At 41.7% G+C, this 15,595-nt stretch overlaps 1 protein-coding gene across 1 annotated transcript in view; it reads right to left on the reverse strand.

Annotated features, from left to right (window-relative positions):
• The window catches only part of LOC126474111 (uncharacterized), a 53,745-nt gene extending 45,830 nt beyond the window's left edge, over window positions 1–7,915 (reverse strand). The window contains exon 1 of the mRNA XM_050101537.1: window positions 7,663–7,915. The gene's annotated coding sequence lies outside the window, so the exon portion shown is untranslated. The remainder of the gene's footprint in view (window positions 1–7,662) is intronic.
• Between the last annotated feature and the right edge of the window lie 7,680 nt (window positions 7,916–15,595).

Here is a 15,595-nt window from a genome sequence, read left to right on the forward strand (position 1 = left end):
TTACTAAGCTTCTCAAACAATTAAGTTCAGCTAATTTTCTTCTTCGTGTAACTGCTAATCTTGGAAACAAATGTATCAACCTGCTAACGAATTTTGCGTATTCCCATTCAGTAATGTTTTCCAGCATAATTTTCTGGTGTAAGTCATTACTTAGAAGGAAAGTATTCATTGCACGTAACTGAGTAGTAAGAATAATATGTGGTGTTTATGTAGATATCTCTTCAAGGAACTAGACATTTTAACTGCGCCGTCACGATACATATATTCGCTACTGAAATTCGTCATAAATAATCCATCACAATTTGAGAAGAACGGTGAATTTGACATCTAGAACACTACTGGGAAAAATGACCTTTACTACCCATTCTTAATCTTGTCAGTGGCTCAGAAACGAGTTCAATATTCAGTAATAAAAATTTTTCATCATTTGGGCAATAATATATCCGAAAGGAAGCGAAGCAAGTTTTAAATCTGATTTAAAATCATGTCCCCTGGATCTAATTACGACTTATGTCCGCAGTGTGAAACAAAGATTAATGAATTCCCTTGTCCTCATGTTTAAGTATATGTATGAATCAAAGAATAAAATTTCCAAATCGACAATTAGCCAAATACCTTTATGTTACAAATCATTTTCTTATCAATGTAGAAACAGTAGAAATAAACAAGGGTAAGTTAGATGGTACAACAATATAATAAAAAATTCGAATAAAATTAATCAAACAGAAAATAACCACCAAAAACATCACTGGTATGGCCATATCATAAAAATGAAAAGCAGTAAAACAGCAAAAACCAATTTTCATAGATAAGGGGAAGCGATCAGACCGGCAAAAGCTGGCTAAAAATAGTGAAGACAAAAGCCGGGAGGAAAGACTTGAAGTACAAGGAATTCCACAAACAGTAAATTTATGACGCTAATAAGAAATGATAAACATTTGTATCACACAGGATATTAATAGCAAAAAATGTGATATAATAATATTAGACAATCACTTTAGGGATCACATGGAGCACAGTGATTACAGATGAGAAACATAATAAGGTAATTAAAGCAGAAAATAAAGTGAGGAGCTGGAAATAATACTTGAAGAACTATTATAGTTTCCAGAAGAAATTAAACTAATTGCAAATGGGAACAATGCAAAAAGATGATCTGGAGAGTCCTTATTACTAAATTTTAAATGGCTTTGCATGAAATGGTGAAATTCTAGTGGCACTCTAGTTGATTTCAGGTCAAAGAACCGAGCAAAAGAAACACACAATTGTGAGCAAAATTTGTGTAACTAAGTAAGTTCCAAAAAGTTTTGAAAAGAATGTAATTATTAAACTTCTGAAGTAAGCAAGTGGGGACAAGTTCGGAACTTACTATAGATTCAGCTTCTTCATAAGAATAAAAACACCCACACAAGTACTTTGTTGGAAGAGGAAGTTGAGGACCAGTTTGGTTATTTGTGCTAAGTTTTGGAGCAGCCAAACTTGACACTCTGCTTCCTTTAACTTGTGTATGAGGAAATTATACCTTCAGTTGAAATGAAGTTTCTGTTTCTTCAATAATGATGTGGTAATTACCATGAACATACTTTGAAAGGAACACCCATACATTCCAATATCGTTCCCTATAAACCGACATGAAAAAGTATATTGTTAAGATGATGAATTATGTATGTTTTTTATGCCAATGTTACAAGAACCACTAGAGATCTTCTGTTAAAGGTGTTGGTTATTTCTGTAATTTTTCATAAATTGTTTGCGAACAATCTCTAACTAGTTGAAACGTCTGTAAAATTCATTAAGAACTTTAACTAATTTTTTACAGCTGTTAAAAAAATATAGGAAAAAGTCCTTTCAGTCTCCAGCAGCTGGCGGAGCCATACTGGAAAAACAAAATGACATCTGTGCAAGACACTGTGTACAAACAACATGCTGTAATTATATTCTTGCTACGCTTTTGGTGCAGTTGACAGAAGTACTGTTGTGCGATGGGTGAAGAGACTTATAGCGTCAGGAATGACAGAAACTGAGCATCATGACGGCCACACACGGAACATCCTGTCACAGCTACTGTTCCAAACATGACAAATCGTCTGAATGCCATTATTTGTGCGGACCAACCCGTCACAACTGGACAATTGTCCTTAAAACTATCGGTGAACGTTGGCATCATGTACTATGATTGGAACTCTTTATGCAAAAGGGTGTTCAAGATGGACACTTAGAATGCTCAAAACGGACCACACGATTCAAACAAAAACCGTCCCATCTGATATGTTGGAGCTGTATGAGATCAGTGAAAAGACCTATCTGTCGAAGATCGTTACAGGTGATGGAGCCTGAGTGCATCACTTTGAGCTTCGAAAGTGTTCCTAGGTACATTACGTCTTCCCACCTCTCGCCATATGAATGCACCGAGGAACACCGTCAACATGATTGTTTTGGTGGTCCAGTTGCTATGGTATAGGGAGGCATACTGTTACATGGGCGTACTTACCTCCAAATGTTTGAAAATGGTACACTCAATAGTCAACGTTATTGCGACAGTGTACACCTTTTCCAAGTGCGTCTTTTCAGGGTTGCACTAGGCCTGACTTCATTTCTACTGACGACAATGCGTAACGACATCGTACGTACAGGTGGGGGACCTCTTGGAACGAGAGGATACTCGACGAATTGACCGGTCTGCACTTTCCTCCGACTTAAATCGCATCGAGCATGTGTCGGATGCCTTAGGGAGACTTTTGCAGCACGTTCACACGCACCACCAAAGAGCATTCAGCAGTTGTCAACCGCACTGGTGGAGTAATGGAACGCCCTAACAAAAACCTTTTACCAACCTTTTGGCCAGCATGAGAATATGTTGCAGAGCATTCATTGCTGTCCACGGTGATCACACACTCTATTAAGAACCTTGTCCTATCTTTTGTAATGTCCACTGACCACCATAAATACTGACTTCAGTCTAATTATTGTTTCTGAATAAAAGTCTCATTTCTGTTCGTCTCACTGCGTGTTTCTCTCGGGTACTTTCTAGACAATATTGTAGCAGTTCTTTCTACGTGTCGTCCAACTTTTATCGAGCTATGTTACTTGGTAATAACACATATCGTGAAAGTTGCTTTCGTCCTGAAGCTATGACACTGATGTGTAAAACTGGAATTGTGCTCGATCTACTAAAGGTGTATGAAACTGACTACAGTCTCTGTTACATTACTGTTAATAATATTTGAACAATATTTTACGATTTAAATCACAATTAAATAAAACAGAGAAGAAAATAATTAAATTTTGTTCTCTCTCTAAAATTAAAATCATTAAAATAGAATTTGAGTCATGGTACAAATTCCAGAATGAGATTTTCACTCTGCAGCGGAGTGTGCACTGATATGAAACTTCCTGGCAGATTAAAACTGTGTGCCCGACCGAGACTCGAACTCGGGACCTTTGCTTTTCGTGGGCAAGAGCTCTACCAACTGAGCTACCGAAGCACGACTCACGCCCGCTACTCACAGCTTTACTTCTGCCAGTACCTCGTCTCCTACCTTCCAAACTTTACAGAAGCTCTCCTGCGAACCTTGCAGAACTAGCACTCCTGAAAGAAAGGATATTGCGGAGACATGGCTTAGCCACAGCTTGGGGGATGTTTCCAGAATGAGATTTTCACTCTGCAGCAGAGTGTGCGCTGCAGAGTGAAAATCTCATTCTGGAAACATCCCCCAGGCTGTGGCTAAGCCATGTCTCCGCAATATCCTTTCTTTCAGGAGTGCTAGTTCTGCAAGGTTCGCAGGAGAGCTTCTGTAGAGTTTGGAAGGTAGGAGACGGGGTACTGGCAGAAGTAAAGCTGTGAGTACCGGGCGTGAGTCGTGCTTCGGTAGCTCAGTTGGTAGAGCACTTGCCCGCGAATGGCAAAGGTCCCGAGTTCGAGTCTCGGTCGGGCACACAGTTTTAATCTGACAGGAAGTTTCATGGTACAAATTCTTTGAAAAAGTGCTTAGCAAAATTGTAGTAACAGCTATTAATCAAAATATAATAATGTCTGCTAGTCAAAATTCGGCTAAGTTTCGTCCTATTGTATGGCTAACTTATCGTCTAATACACACTCTAAGATAAAAACAAATGGCGCACCAAGAAGGAATTATCCGAATGCAACGAAAAAATTACGTACCTTGAAGGGATTATTTGACGGATATGTTGTATGTGTACAAAAAAACAAATGATTAAAATTTCAGAAGAATTACATAATTTATTCAAGAGTAAGAGCTTCACAAATTGACCGGTCATAACGCGTTGGTCTGCCTCTGACGCTTATGCAAACAGCTGTTCGGCTTGGCATTGATTGATAGTGTTGTTTTATGCCCTCCGGGATACTTCAGGGATATCGTACCAAATTCTGTTCAATTGAAGCGTTAGATCGTCAAAGTCCCGATATGATTGAAGGGCCCTTCCTATAATGATCCAGAAGTTCTCAATTACAGAAAGAGCCGGCGACTTTGTTGACTAAGTCAGCATTTGGAAAGTACGAAGACAGGCAGTGCATGCTCTCACCATGTGCAGGCAGGCATTATCTTGCTGAAAAGTAAGCCCAGGATGGTCTGACGTGACAGGTAATAAAAAATGGTGTACAATATTCTTGATGTACCGCTGTGCTGCGAGGGTGCCACAGATGACAACCAAAGGGGTCCTGCTATGAAATGAAGTGGCATCCCTCAGTCTCAGGTGTTGGGCGACAGAGATGTTGATACCTAACTGCTGTCTGGAGTGTTTTCAATCATGTCTTCGGCCTGGAATCTCATTGACTAGAGTAGAATTGTCTTCAGTGATGAGTCCCACTTCGAACTGAGCCTCGATGACTAACGCCCCATTTTTTTGGCCTTCATGGTAAGCCACCCTGGGCTTATATTTCAGCAAGACATTGCCTTTTCGCACACGGCGAGAGTTTATACTACTTCTCTTCGTGCTTGCCAATCCCTACCATGGCAAGCAACGTCGCTGGATTTCTCGCCAGTTGACACCATTTGAAGCATTCTGGGAAGGGCCTTCCAACCAGCTCGAGATTTTGACGATGTAAAGCACCAATTGGACAGAATTTGGCACGATGCCGCTCATTAGGACATTAAACTACTCTGTCAATCGTGCCAAGCCGAACAACCGCTTGCATAAGAGCCACAGGTGGATCAACGTTTTACTGACTTGCTCAATTCGTGAAGCTCTTTCTCTTGAATAAATCATCCAATTTTTCTTAAATTTCTATCATTTTTTTGTCTGTACATGTACATCACAACTACCGATTTCTGTACCATTCGCATATCTCCTTCGTAGTGCATCGTTTTTTGTGTCTTGGACTGTATTTAAGTCCATGCTCAGCAGCAGAATAAAGAGATTTACTGATGGTTTTAAAATGATGCATAGAATTAGAATATGAAATAATTTTAAAGAAGTAAAGACTACCTGACAGTGCTATTGGCACGAAAAGTAGAAAATATTTTACGTTAATAACATATTGAACATAAAATTTAATTAAAAGTAAATATCCCAGCAAAAGAAAACGAATGTATAAGTGCACAAGGTACTAACATTGATATTTATATGCATTTTTTAAATTAGTTCATCTATTAAATATTTTAATAATTTCAAACACTGAGGCACTTACTATCTGGTTCTGTATGTGCTTTTAGGTTAGGCATTAGATTACCAGGAAGAATAAACTAGCAAAGCACCAATGATATACAAGGGACTATCGATCACATGAATGTTCCCATCCTTTCAAAAAACACAAATACTGTAATGTATCAGAAGGAACCAAGTAAGTTGTCATAGACTGAGTATAAGCAATTGTTTCATAGCTTAGTGGATAGTTTGATAATGAGCTTAGTCTTAAACTAGTCACCAAGTATTAAGAATCAACTTGTGTAATTTAACTTGCAATGTGTTAGCTTCAAGGATAGGATGTAAGCCAGATACGTGTCCAATCCGTGCAGTAGATTAACGACAGTTGCCCTGGTGCACTGTCCAGCCTGGCAATGACTGCAGTGTTTAGGCAGTTTTCCACGATCGTTTAGACAAATTATGGGGTGATCTCAAATCTCCTTGTGAGAAATACGACACACAAAAATTTGAAATACGGTAACACATGGGGGAAAGATTGTAAGATTCACAGACAGACTGCGCACACGACTTGCCTGCGTTAGGTTAACTGATGACGTGGCGACAGCGAGGGCATCAGACCACAAAAGTTGAAAATAAGTGAAAAATTGTAAAATCTTGAAAGCAGACGACCCCATACGACCGTACACACGCTAGAAAAGAGGGAGACAGTAAATTTTATACACTATATTAAGTTTGAGAAATTTTGTGAATGAGAGAGCCACATTTATTGAATGATGACCAAAAGCACGTGGTAAATGTAACTTTTTCATGTTGGGACAGTTTAAAAGAATCCAACGGATTTTATCCGTGAATTCGATATTGTGAATGAGATGTGGATCAACCATTCCACGGCAGATAGGAAGCAGAAATCAAAGCAATAGGCGGAAGTCAGTGGCGCTGCATCAAAAAAACTAAAGTAAAAGCCAGTATTTTCTGAGACTCAAAAAGGAGTCTTTTTATTGAATATCTTGTATAGGATACAACAAATACAAGCGAATAGTAAGCAAGTCATCAGGACCAAGTAGATTAAAAGGTACTTAAAATCCAGGCTTCAAATAACGATTAAAGAATTAATTTTTGGTTCATTCAGTGTATACATAAATTCTGATACTTAACTTCCATATATTTACACATGTAAGGAAACTGTTGAGGTGACAGTAGAGATGATGCAACTGTAGACAGTGCATAGCTAACCTTCGAAAATCACATTTGAGGAATAGAATCTAGTCACTGGAAAAATGCTGGACAAAGTTCACTCGTCCAAAACAGGGCAAAGTCGGAAAAAGAATTCACATTTTTTTTATCTAAAATACACAATCTTACACTTGCAGGAAAGAACATTTCACCTCAACATCCTAAAATTCACCTATATCAGTGGAGTTGTAAACTAGGTGAAATAAAGAAAGGAGGTCATACGGCACTGTATGACCTAAGACTTCATCTATCGCGAAAATTTCAGTATTGGTATAATACTTTCGTCGACTGTAATATAAGATCGCGTAAGATGTATGTGCCCACTTTTGAATATTTTTAAACATTGAAACAATGCTAATATGGTCACTACAAAAATGTGCAGGAATTGCAGGTTTTGTAGTGGTTGATTTGTTCGATGAAGGTTTCCGATATAATCATCATCAGATAATCAAAATATAAACAGCATCTGCTAGTGAGTATCATGGAGTCATGTACCTTGAAGTTACATTACTGCATGTTAATCTCGTCTTCAGCTTCAAATCACATGAGTCCTTTACCCAGATGTTTAGCTGACGATCACTGTATCCAAATGCAGCATTAAACAAATCTGTCACCAAAAAACCTTAGACTCCTTTATATTCTTTGTGGAATACGTACTAGTATTGTTTCAACGTTTTCGTTATTTTCCTTTTGTTAACAGATAGAGATAGATCTTTGGAGAGATAAAATAATATTTTCTTGCGAAGACATAACACGCCTTTTAGCAACCACTGGTTTCGTTAGTACAGTACTTGTCACGTATTTCTTTAAAAACTTGACGCGTACCTTGGACCTTACTCGAATTACGACCGAGGGAGGAATCCTTGGGTTTCCCGTGAACGAAACGTGATGGCCTCACGTGCAGCGTCGGCGGTGGCGGCGGCAGTAGGCAGGTGCCAGCGGACGCAGAGGTGGTGGCTCAGCTACCGCGGACGGAGTGACGGGAGCAGGCGTGGCGCGGGGCGGCAGCGGCAGCGGCAGCGGCACTCGGCCTCCGCCAATTGGGCCGATTTGCCGCCGCCAGCTGCGTTGACGAGCTGCATCCGGCGGCTACCCAGCCGCGACTCACACGCCGTCTCCTCAGCTATGAACCCACTCCCAGTGACCAGTCACCAGCTGCGCTTTACAAAACAAGAAAGGCGTAGAACGAAAGCTCGTTTTACTAGGATGGTGCGCAAGTTCGTAGCGCTTTTGTTTTGATGTTGGTATTCCGGTTTATATGTGTCCATTTGCCGATTGTCGTTTTTCTTTTGTAGTTCACCATTGCTATTTGAGTTTACATATTGCCACTTTGGCATCTGGAGATAGTGAGTGTAGCCGTGGACCTTAGAAAATGGAGTGCCAAGTGGAGAAACCCGAACATATCCGACATATTCGTTTGTTTGAGTTCAGTAGAGGGGTGGCAGCAGCGGAGACAGCCAGAAACATTTACGGCGTGTGTGAGGTTAATGCCATTGGACAGAGCACGGCACGAAATTGGTTTTCTGGTTTTAAGGAGGGCCGTTTTGACATTAGTGACTCTCCACATTCAGGAAGACTATCGGGATTTGACGAAGATCGTTTAGACGCATTAATCCACAGTTATCCACGTCACTGTACTCGAAAACTGGCAAATGCGATGAACTGTGATCATCCAACCATCGTGCCGCATTTGCATGCAAAGAGGAAGGTTCAAAAATTGAGTGTGTGGGTACCTCATGCTTTAAGCCAAAATCACAAAAATCACCGGGTGTCCCATATGTTTATCTCTGCTTCTTCATCGTCAACTGGCTCTTCAACAACACCGACCATTCCTATCCTGTATCGTTACTGGTGACGAGAAATAGTGTCTTTATGCTAACGAAAGGAGAAGGAAGGAATCGTTGAGCCCAAACAAAGCAGCCGCAAAAAGACTTGCGTGCATCCGCAAGACATAATGTTATTTATCTAGTGGGACAGCGGGTGTGTGATGTACTACTTATTGCTTCCCCGAGGTGTTCTCACTGCTGACATTCACTGTCAGCAGCTGAGACGTCTTGCAGATGCGGTCCAAGAACAACGATCAGGAAGGCTTCGCGAAGTGATGCTACTCCACGATAATGCCCACCCACATTCTCCTACACTAACAAGGGGAGGCCGCCAATTGTGAAATTCAGATTCGATTCATACTGCGCATAATAAAAGCTCATGGCCAGAGGTGTAATGTGGCAAAGCACCAAGATGCACTTCTCAGCCGTTGTCGAGAAAATCGACAGTTAAAAGAAACCGTTGCGATGAAATACTCTCGACGATTAATAATTTTCTACAGCGTCGTGGCGCAGCGGTAAGTGCTCGGGTTCGTAATCGGAAGGTCGCCGGATCGAATCTCGCGCCATGCATTTTTCTTTATTATTAGTTTTTTGTAATTCAAATATATATATATATATATATATATATATATATATATATATATATATATATATCTGCGTGTATTAATGAATTGCTTATGCATGTTGGTGAAGGCGGATCGCTCTCCAATTGTACCGCCTCCATTTTTCCGTTTTTTTTTTAACAGGGTGTACCAAAGCTCTCCCGTCCGCACTGATTTTCGACAATGTTATAAGTTGCGCTAGGGACCGCATCTACCTTCTTTCGAAGTTAGCAGGCAACTACGCTGTTATGCGGCGACTCGTTTCGGCCCATTCAACATCTGTCATCCGAGTGTAACGAGCGAGTAACAGAGTTTATATTTCATACCTGCCACAGCAAATTTGTGTTCGTGGGGTCTCTATTCTAATTCGAACGTTTGACTTACGCTATACGTATTCGTTTCGGAATATCGTTTCTACGTCTTCCGTTAACTATACGTGGTTAACATTATGAAGACAATTAATAACATTTGTGAAATACAACTTTGTTTGCGGAAAACATAATGATGTTCGAAGTCGCCAGTGTTTCCACGACAAACGACTTTCAACAACTTATTATATGCATAATGGTTGCAACTGATTGCCGGGAATTTTATATATATATATATATATATATATATATATATATATATATATATATATATATATTTGAATTATAAAAAACAAATACTAAAAAAAAATTGCGTAGCGCGAGATTCGATCCGGCGACTTTCGGATTACGAACCAGGGCGCTTACCGCTGCGCCACGACGCTGTAGAGGATAATTAGTCGTACAAAGTATTTCACTGCAACGGCTTCTTTTAACTGTCGATTTTCTCGACAACGGCTGAGAAGTGCATCTTGGTGCTTTGCCACATTACACCTCTGGCCATGAGCTTTTATTATGCGCAGTATGAATCGAATCTGAATTTCGCAATTGGCGGCCTCCCCTTGTAAGAAAAACGCTATACTGGAGTTGGGTTGGGAAGTCATTCTGCACGCACTTTATTCATATGATCTTGCGCCCTCACGTTTTCACCTTCATCACTCTTTATGGAACAGTCTACAAGGAACTTCCTTCCCGGATGAAAATGCGCTCCGAATGTGGATCGACGAGTTCTTCGTCTCAAAACCACAGTTGCGAAATCTAAAAGGATTGGAACACTGCTGTATATAGTGAAGGAGAATATGTTATTGATGACTAAAGTCTCTGTTATGTGTATCTGTTGTGTTTATTAAACTTATGGAAAAACGCTACGAAGCTATGCACCAAGCCAATATTATGACTATCCATTATACTATACGCGACTGCGGCCGGCCGTTGTAGCCGAGCTGTTCTAGGCGCTTCAGTCCGGAACCGCGCGACCGCTGCAGTCGCAGGTTCGAATCCTCCCTCGGGCAAGGGTGTGTGCGATGTCCTTAGGTTAGTTAGGTTTAAGTAGTTCTAAGTTCTAGGGGACTGATGACCTCAGAAGTTAAGTCCCATAGTGCTCACAGCTATTTGAACCGTACGTGACTGCGTTTTTATCGCAAACAGCACGAACACTGCTGGCAATGCTGCTATCTTTGCACGTGAGGCTATAAAATACTCTAAGAACAAGGCTACACAGCACTCTAAATTATAGTAAAGGGGAAATCAGCTGCAGCTACATGAAGCACCTGAAAACCAAATAATTACAACGGAGTGGGAACGGGAAGACAAAGTTTTCATTGAAGTCAAATACTAAATGGTGATCTTGAAAAGGCTGTAGCTTTTACTCTGAGATACGTTATTGTGGTCTTCAGTCTGAAGACTGGTTTGATGCAGCTCTCCACACTACTCTACCCAAATAGCGAAGCGCATATACTAATTTACGTGTCTCATACTCTAATATAATTCCCTCAACATCATTTGATATAATTCTATGCCATTATTCTTGTTTTGCTTTCGTTGATGTTCAGTGTCCATTCCGCTCAGCTGTTTTTCCAAGTCCCGTGCTGTCTCTGACAGAACAACAATGTCATCACCAAAACTCAGAGTTTTTATTTCGTCTCCCTGGACTCCAACTCCATAATTTTCTTTTGTTTCCTTTACTGTTTGCTCCATGTACAGATTGAATAACATCGCGGATAGGGTACAACCCTGTCTCAGTCACTGCTTCCCTTTCATGCTCCTCGACTTCTACAGCTCCTGTCTGATTTCTCAACAAGTTGTAAATCTACAAATGCTATAAATGCAGGTTTGCCTTTCCTTAACCTCTCTTCTAAGATACGTCGTAGGGTCAACATTACCTCGATTGTTCCTACATTTCTCTGAAACTGATCTTCCCCGAGGTCGGCTTCTACCAGTTTTTCCGTTCTTCTCTACACAACTGGGTTTATAATGTTGTAACCTTAACTTATTAAACTGATAGTCTGGTAACATTCACACATGTCAGCATCTGCTTCCTTTGGAATTGGAATTATTATATTCTTCTTGAAGTCCGACGATGTACAGGGTGTTACAAAAAGGTACGGCCAAACTTTCAGGAAACATTCCTCACACACAAAGAAAGAAAAAATGTTATGTGGACATGTGTCCGGAAACGCTTACTTTCCCTGTTAGAGCTCATTTTATCAATTCCTTCAAATTACATTAATCATGGAATGGAAACACACAGCAACAGAACGTACCAGCGTGACTTCAACACTTTATTACAGGAAATGTTCAAAATGTCCTCCGTTAGCGAGGATACATGCATTCACCCTCCGTCGTATGGAATCCCTGATGCGCTGATGCAGCCCTGGAGAATGGCGTATTGTATCACAGCCGTCCACAATACGAGCACGAAGAGTCTCTACATTTGGTACCGGGGTTGCGTAGACGAGAGCTTTGAAATGCCCCCATAAATGAAAGTCAAAGAGGGTTGAGGTCAGGAGAGCGTGGAGGCCATGGAATTGGTCCGCCTCTACCAATCCATCGGTCACCGAATCTATTGTTGAGGAGCGTACGAACACTTCGACTGAAATGTACAGGAGCTCCATCGTGCATGAACCACATGTTGTGTCGTACTTGTAAAGGTACATGTTCTAGCAGCACAGGTAGAGTATCCCGTATGAAATCATGATAAAGTGCTCCATTGAGCGAAGGTGGAAGAACATGGGGCCCAATCAAGACATCACCAACAATGCCTGCCCAAACGTTCACAGAAAATCTGTGTTGATGACGTAATTGCACAATTGCGTGCGGATTCTCGTCAGCCCACACATGTTGATTGTGAAAATTTACAATTTGATCACGGTGGAATGAAGCCTCATCCGTAAAGAGAACATTTGCACTGAAATGAGGATTGACACATTGTTGGATGAACCATTCGCAGAAGTGTACCCGTGGGGGCCAATCAGCTGCTGACAGTGCCTGCACACGCTGTACATGGTACGGAAACAACTGGTTCTCCCGTAGCACTCTCCATACAGTGACGTGGTCAACGTTACCTTGTACAGCAACAACTTCTCTGATGCTGACATTAGGGTTATCGTCAACTACACGAAGAATTGCCTCGTCCATTGCAGGTGTCCTCGTCGTTCTAGGTCTTCCCCAGTCGCGAGTCCTAGGCTGGAATGTTCCGTGCTCCCTAAGACGCCGATCAATTGCTTCGAACGTGTCCCTGTCGGGACACCTTCGTTCTGGAAATCTGTCTCGATACAAGCGTACCGCGCCACGGCTATTGCCCCGTGCTAATCCACACATCAAATGGGCATCTGCCAACTCCGCATTTGTAAACATTACACTGACTGCAAAAACCACGTTCGTGATGAACACTAACCTGTTGATGCTACGTACTGATGTGCTTGATGCTAGTACTGTAGAGCAATGAGTCGCATGTCAACACAAGCACGGAAGTCAACATTACCTTCCTTCAACTGGGCCAACTGGCGGTGATTCGAGGAAGTACAGTACATACTGACGAAACTAAAATGAGCTCTAACATGGAAATTAAGCGTTTCCGGACACATGTCCACATAACATCTTTTCTTTATTTGTGTGTGAGGAATGTTTCCTGAAAGTTTGGCCGTACCTTTTTGTAACACCCTGTATTACCTGTCTCGTATATCTTGAACATAGATCTACGAGATTTGTCATGGATATCTCGTCCAAGGCCATCAGTAGTTCTGGTGGAATGTCGTCTACTTCCGGGACACTGTTTCGACTTAGGTGTCTCAGTGCTCCGTCGAATTCTTCTCGCAGTATCATATCCCATCTAATCTTCATCCATGGCCTCTTCCACTTCTTTAACACTGCCCTCAAGTACATTCCCCTTGTATAGACCCTCTATATACTCGTTCCACCTTTCAGCTTTTACTTCTTTGGTTAGGACTGGTTTTCCATCTGAGCTCTTGATATTCATACATCTACTTTTCTTTTCTCCAGAGGCCTCCTTAATTTTCCATAAGGCGGTATCTATCTTTCTCCTAATAATATCTGCTTCTGTATCCTTACATTTGTCCTCTAGCCATTCCTGCTTAGCCATTTTGCACTTCCTATCAGTCTTGTGTCTGACAATTAGTGTACTTGAATTAACCGCGTACATTGCAGCAAATGTCAACTGTCTGCGGGATGAGCCTTATACATCCTAATCAACGCAGTGCTTTAAATGCGAACATGTTGGGCGCACAACCATGGGATGCAAATAGGAGCGCCCTTTGGTTTATGCCGTTTGGCTGCTCACAGCGTTAATACCTCATGCATGGCTCCGTCTATGTGTCTGAATTCCACACAACAACATCCAGTGAAGTAGAGGATGTTCAGTCTTCATAGAAGAGAAAAGGACATAGAAAATCAAAGTTACCCAACGCATTTCTCACTCTAATATCATTCGTCTCAGTAATAAAGTAGCCTGAATCGAAGACCAATACTTGCAGTCAGACAATGAAAGCTGAAGGAAACTCGAAAATCTGCGCCTTTAAATGTACTACGAATTCTTACGGCTCGGAAAGAAACAAAAGTGTTGGTCGACTGCATTGCTGTGAAGTACAACGCACGCCCGCAGCAGGTCAAAAAATGAAGCAAAAATACAACCTTACCAACGTCTTCAACAGCTAAGCAAAGCACCAATAAAAAGGGGCTAAACTATCCAGTACAAAATCCTTAGACCATGCAACCTTAATTCTGTCTGATAGGTCAGATGGTCTAAATTACGTATTTAGATTACCTGACTGAGACAGGTGGAAGGTTCCACACACTAACTACCCCCGCCTCCTCACGCCCTTCTACCCGAAACACCCCGTTAGCAGCGAACTCTCCACCTCTGTGGAATGATACGGGGAGAGAAGAAGGAAAATTTCACACTTAAGATGGCTGCCACATTACAGTGGAACGTCACCGAGCGAGTCTGCCGCAGTGGTTAGCACACTGGATTCGCATTCGGGAGGACGACGGTTCAATACCGCGTCCGGCCATCCTGATTTAGGTTTTCCGTGATTTCCCTAAATCGCTCCAGGCAAATGCCGGGATGGTTCCTTTGAAAGGGCAAGGCCGACTTCCTTCCCCGTCCTTCCCTAATCCGATGAGACCGATGACCTCGCTGTTTGGTCTCTTCCCTCAAACAACCCCAACCCCACAGTGGAACATTGTGGCTTCAAAACGCATGTGGAGGGACTGCGAATTCAAAAAACAGAGAAGGCCAATGTGTATATGCCTCCAAGAGGCACAATTTAAGTGTCCTGGCACCGCAGTGCTACATGGCTGCAGCCTATGCCAAAAGGATTCCCTTAGTGGAGAGAAATGAGGAGTGGCTGTTTTTTTTAAACAATGCATACGGCTTCTCTACTCTCCTTCCCAACATCAGTCACCAGCACCAGCTATACACAGTGGGGCGTGCTGAAAAGTAATGCCTCTCAATGTTTTATTCTGCCCTCCATGTCGGTTGAGGTATTACAGGGCATGCATATTCCTCGGTCGACTTTCCCACTGCTCTGACGCAAGTTGCAGCCCTCTGCAGGGCCCCGAACTATAGTGTGTGACATATTGGTTTGAAACGTAGCTGCGTCGGTGTGTGAGAAACAGCGCCGTATAATCGTGTTTCTAACCGCAGAAAACGTGACTCTACTTGAAATCCATAGAAGAATGAAAGCTGTGTACGGTGATGACTGTATTGATATCAGTAATGTGCGACGTCGGGCCTTTCGAGTTCGTAATGAAGAAAACTGTGGTGCTAACCTCAGAGTGTGTAAAAGAGCTTACAGTACTTCAAAAACTTAAAGAACACCTTCGACGACTTCACTTTCATAGTGATGAAGCGGTTCAAGCAGAGGTGAGGCTCCGTCAACAAAGACAAACATTCTACCGTGACGTTATCAACAAACTGGCGTCTCACTGGGAGGAATGTACTCTC

The sequence above is a fragment of the Schistocerca serialis genome, chromosome 4 (assembly GCF_023864345.2).
Source record: "Schistocerca serialis cubense isolate TAMUIC-IGC-003099 chromosome 4, iqSchSeri2.2, whole genome shotgun sequence".
NCBI classification, from domain to species: Eukaryota; Metazoa; Arthropoda; class Insecta; order Orthoptera; family Acrididae; genus Schistocerca; species Schistocerca serialis.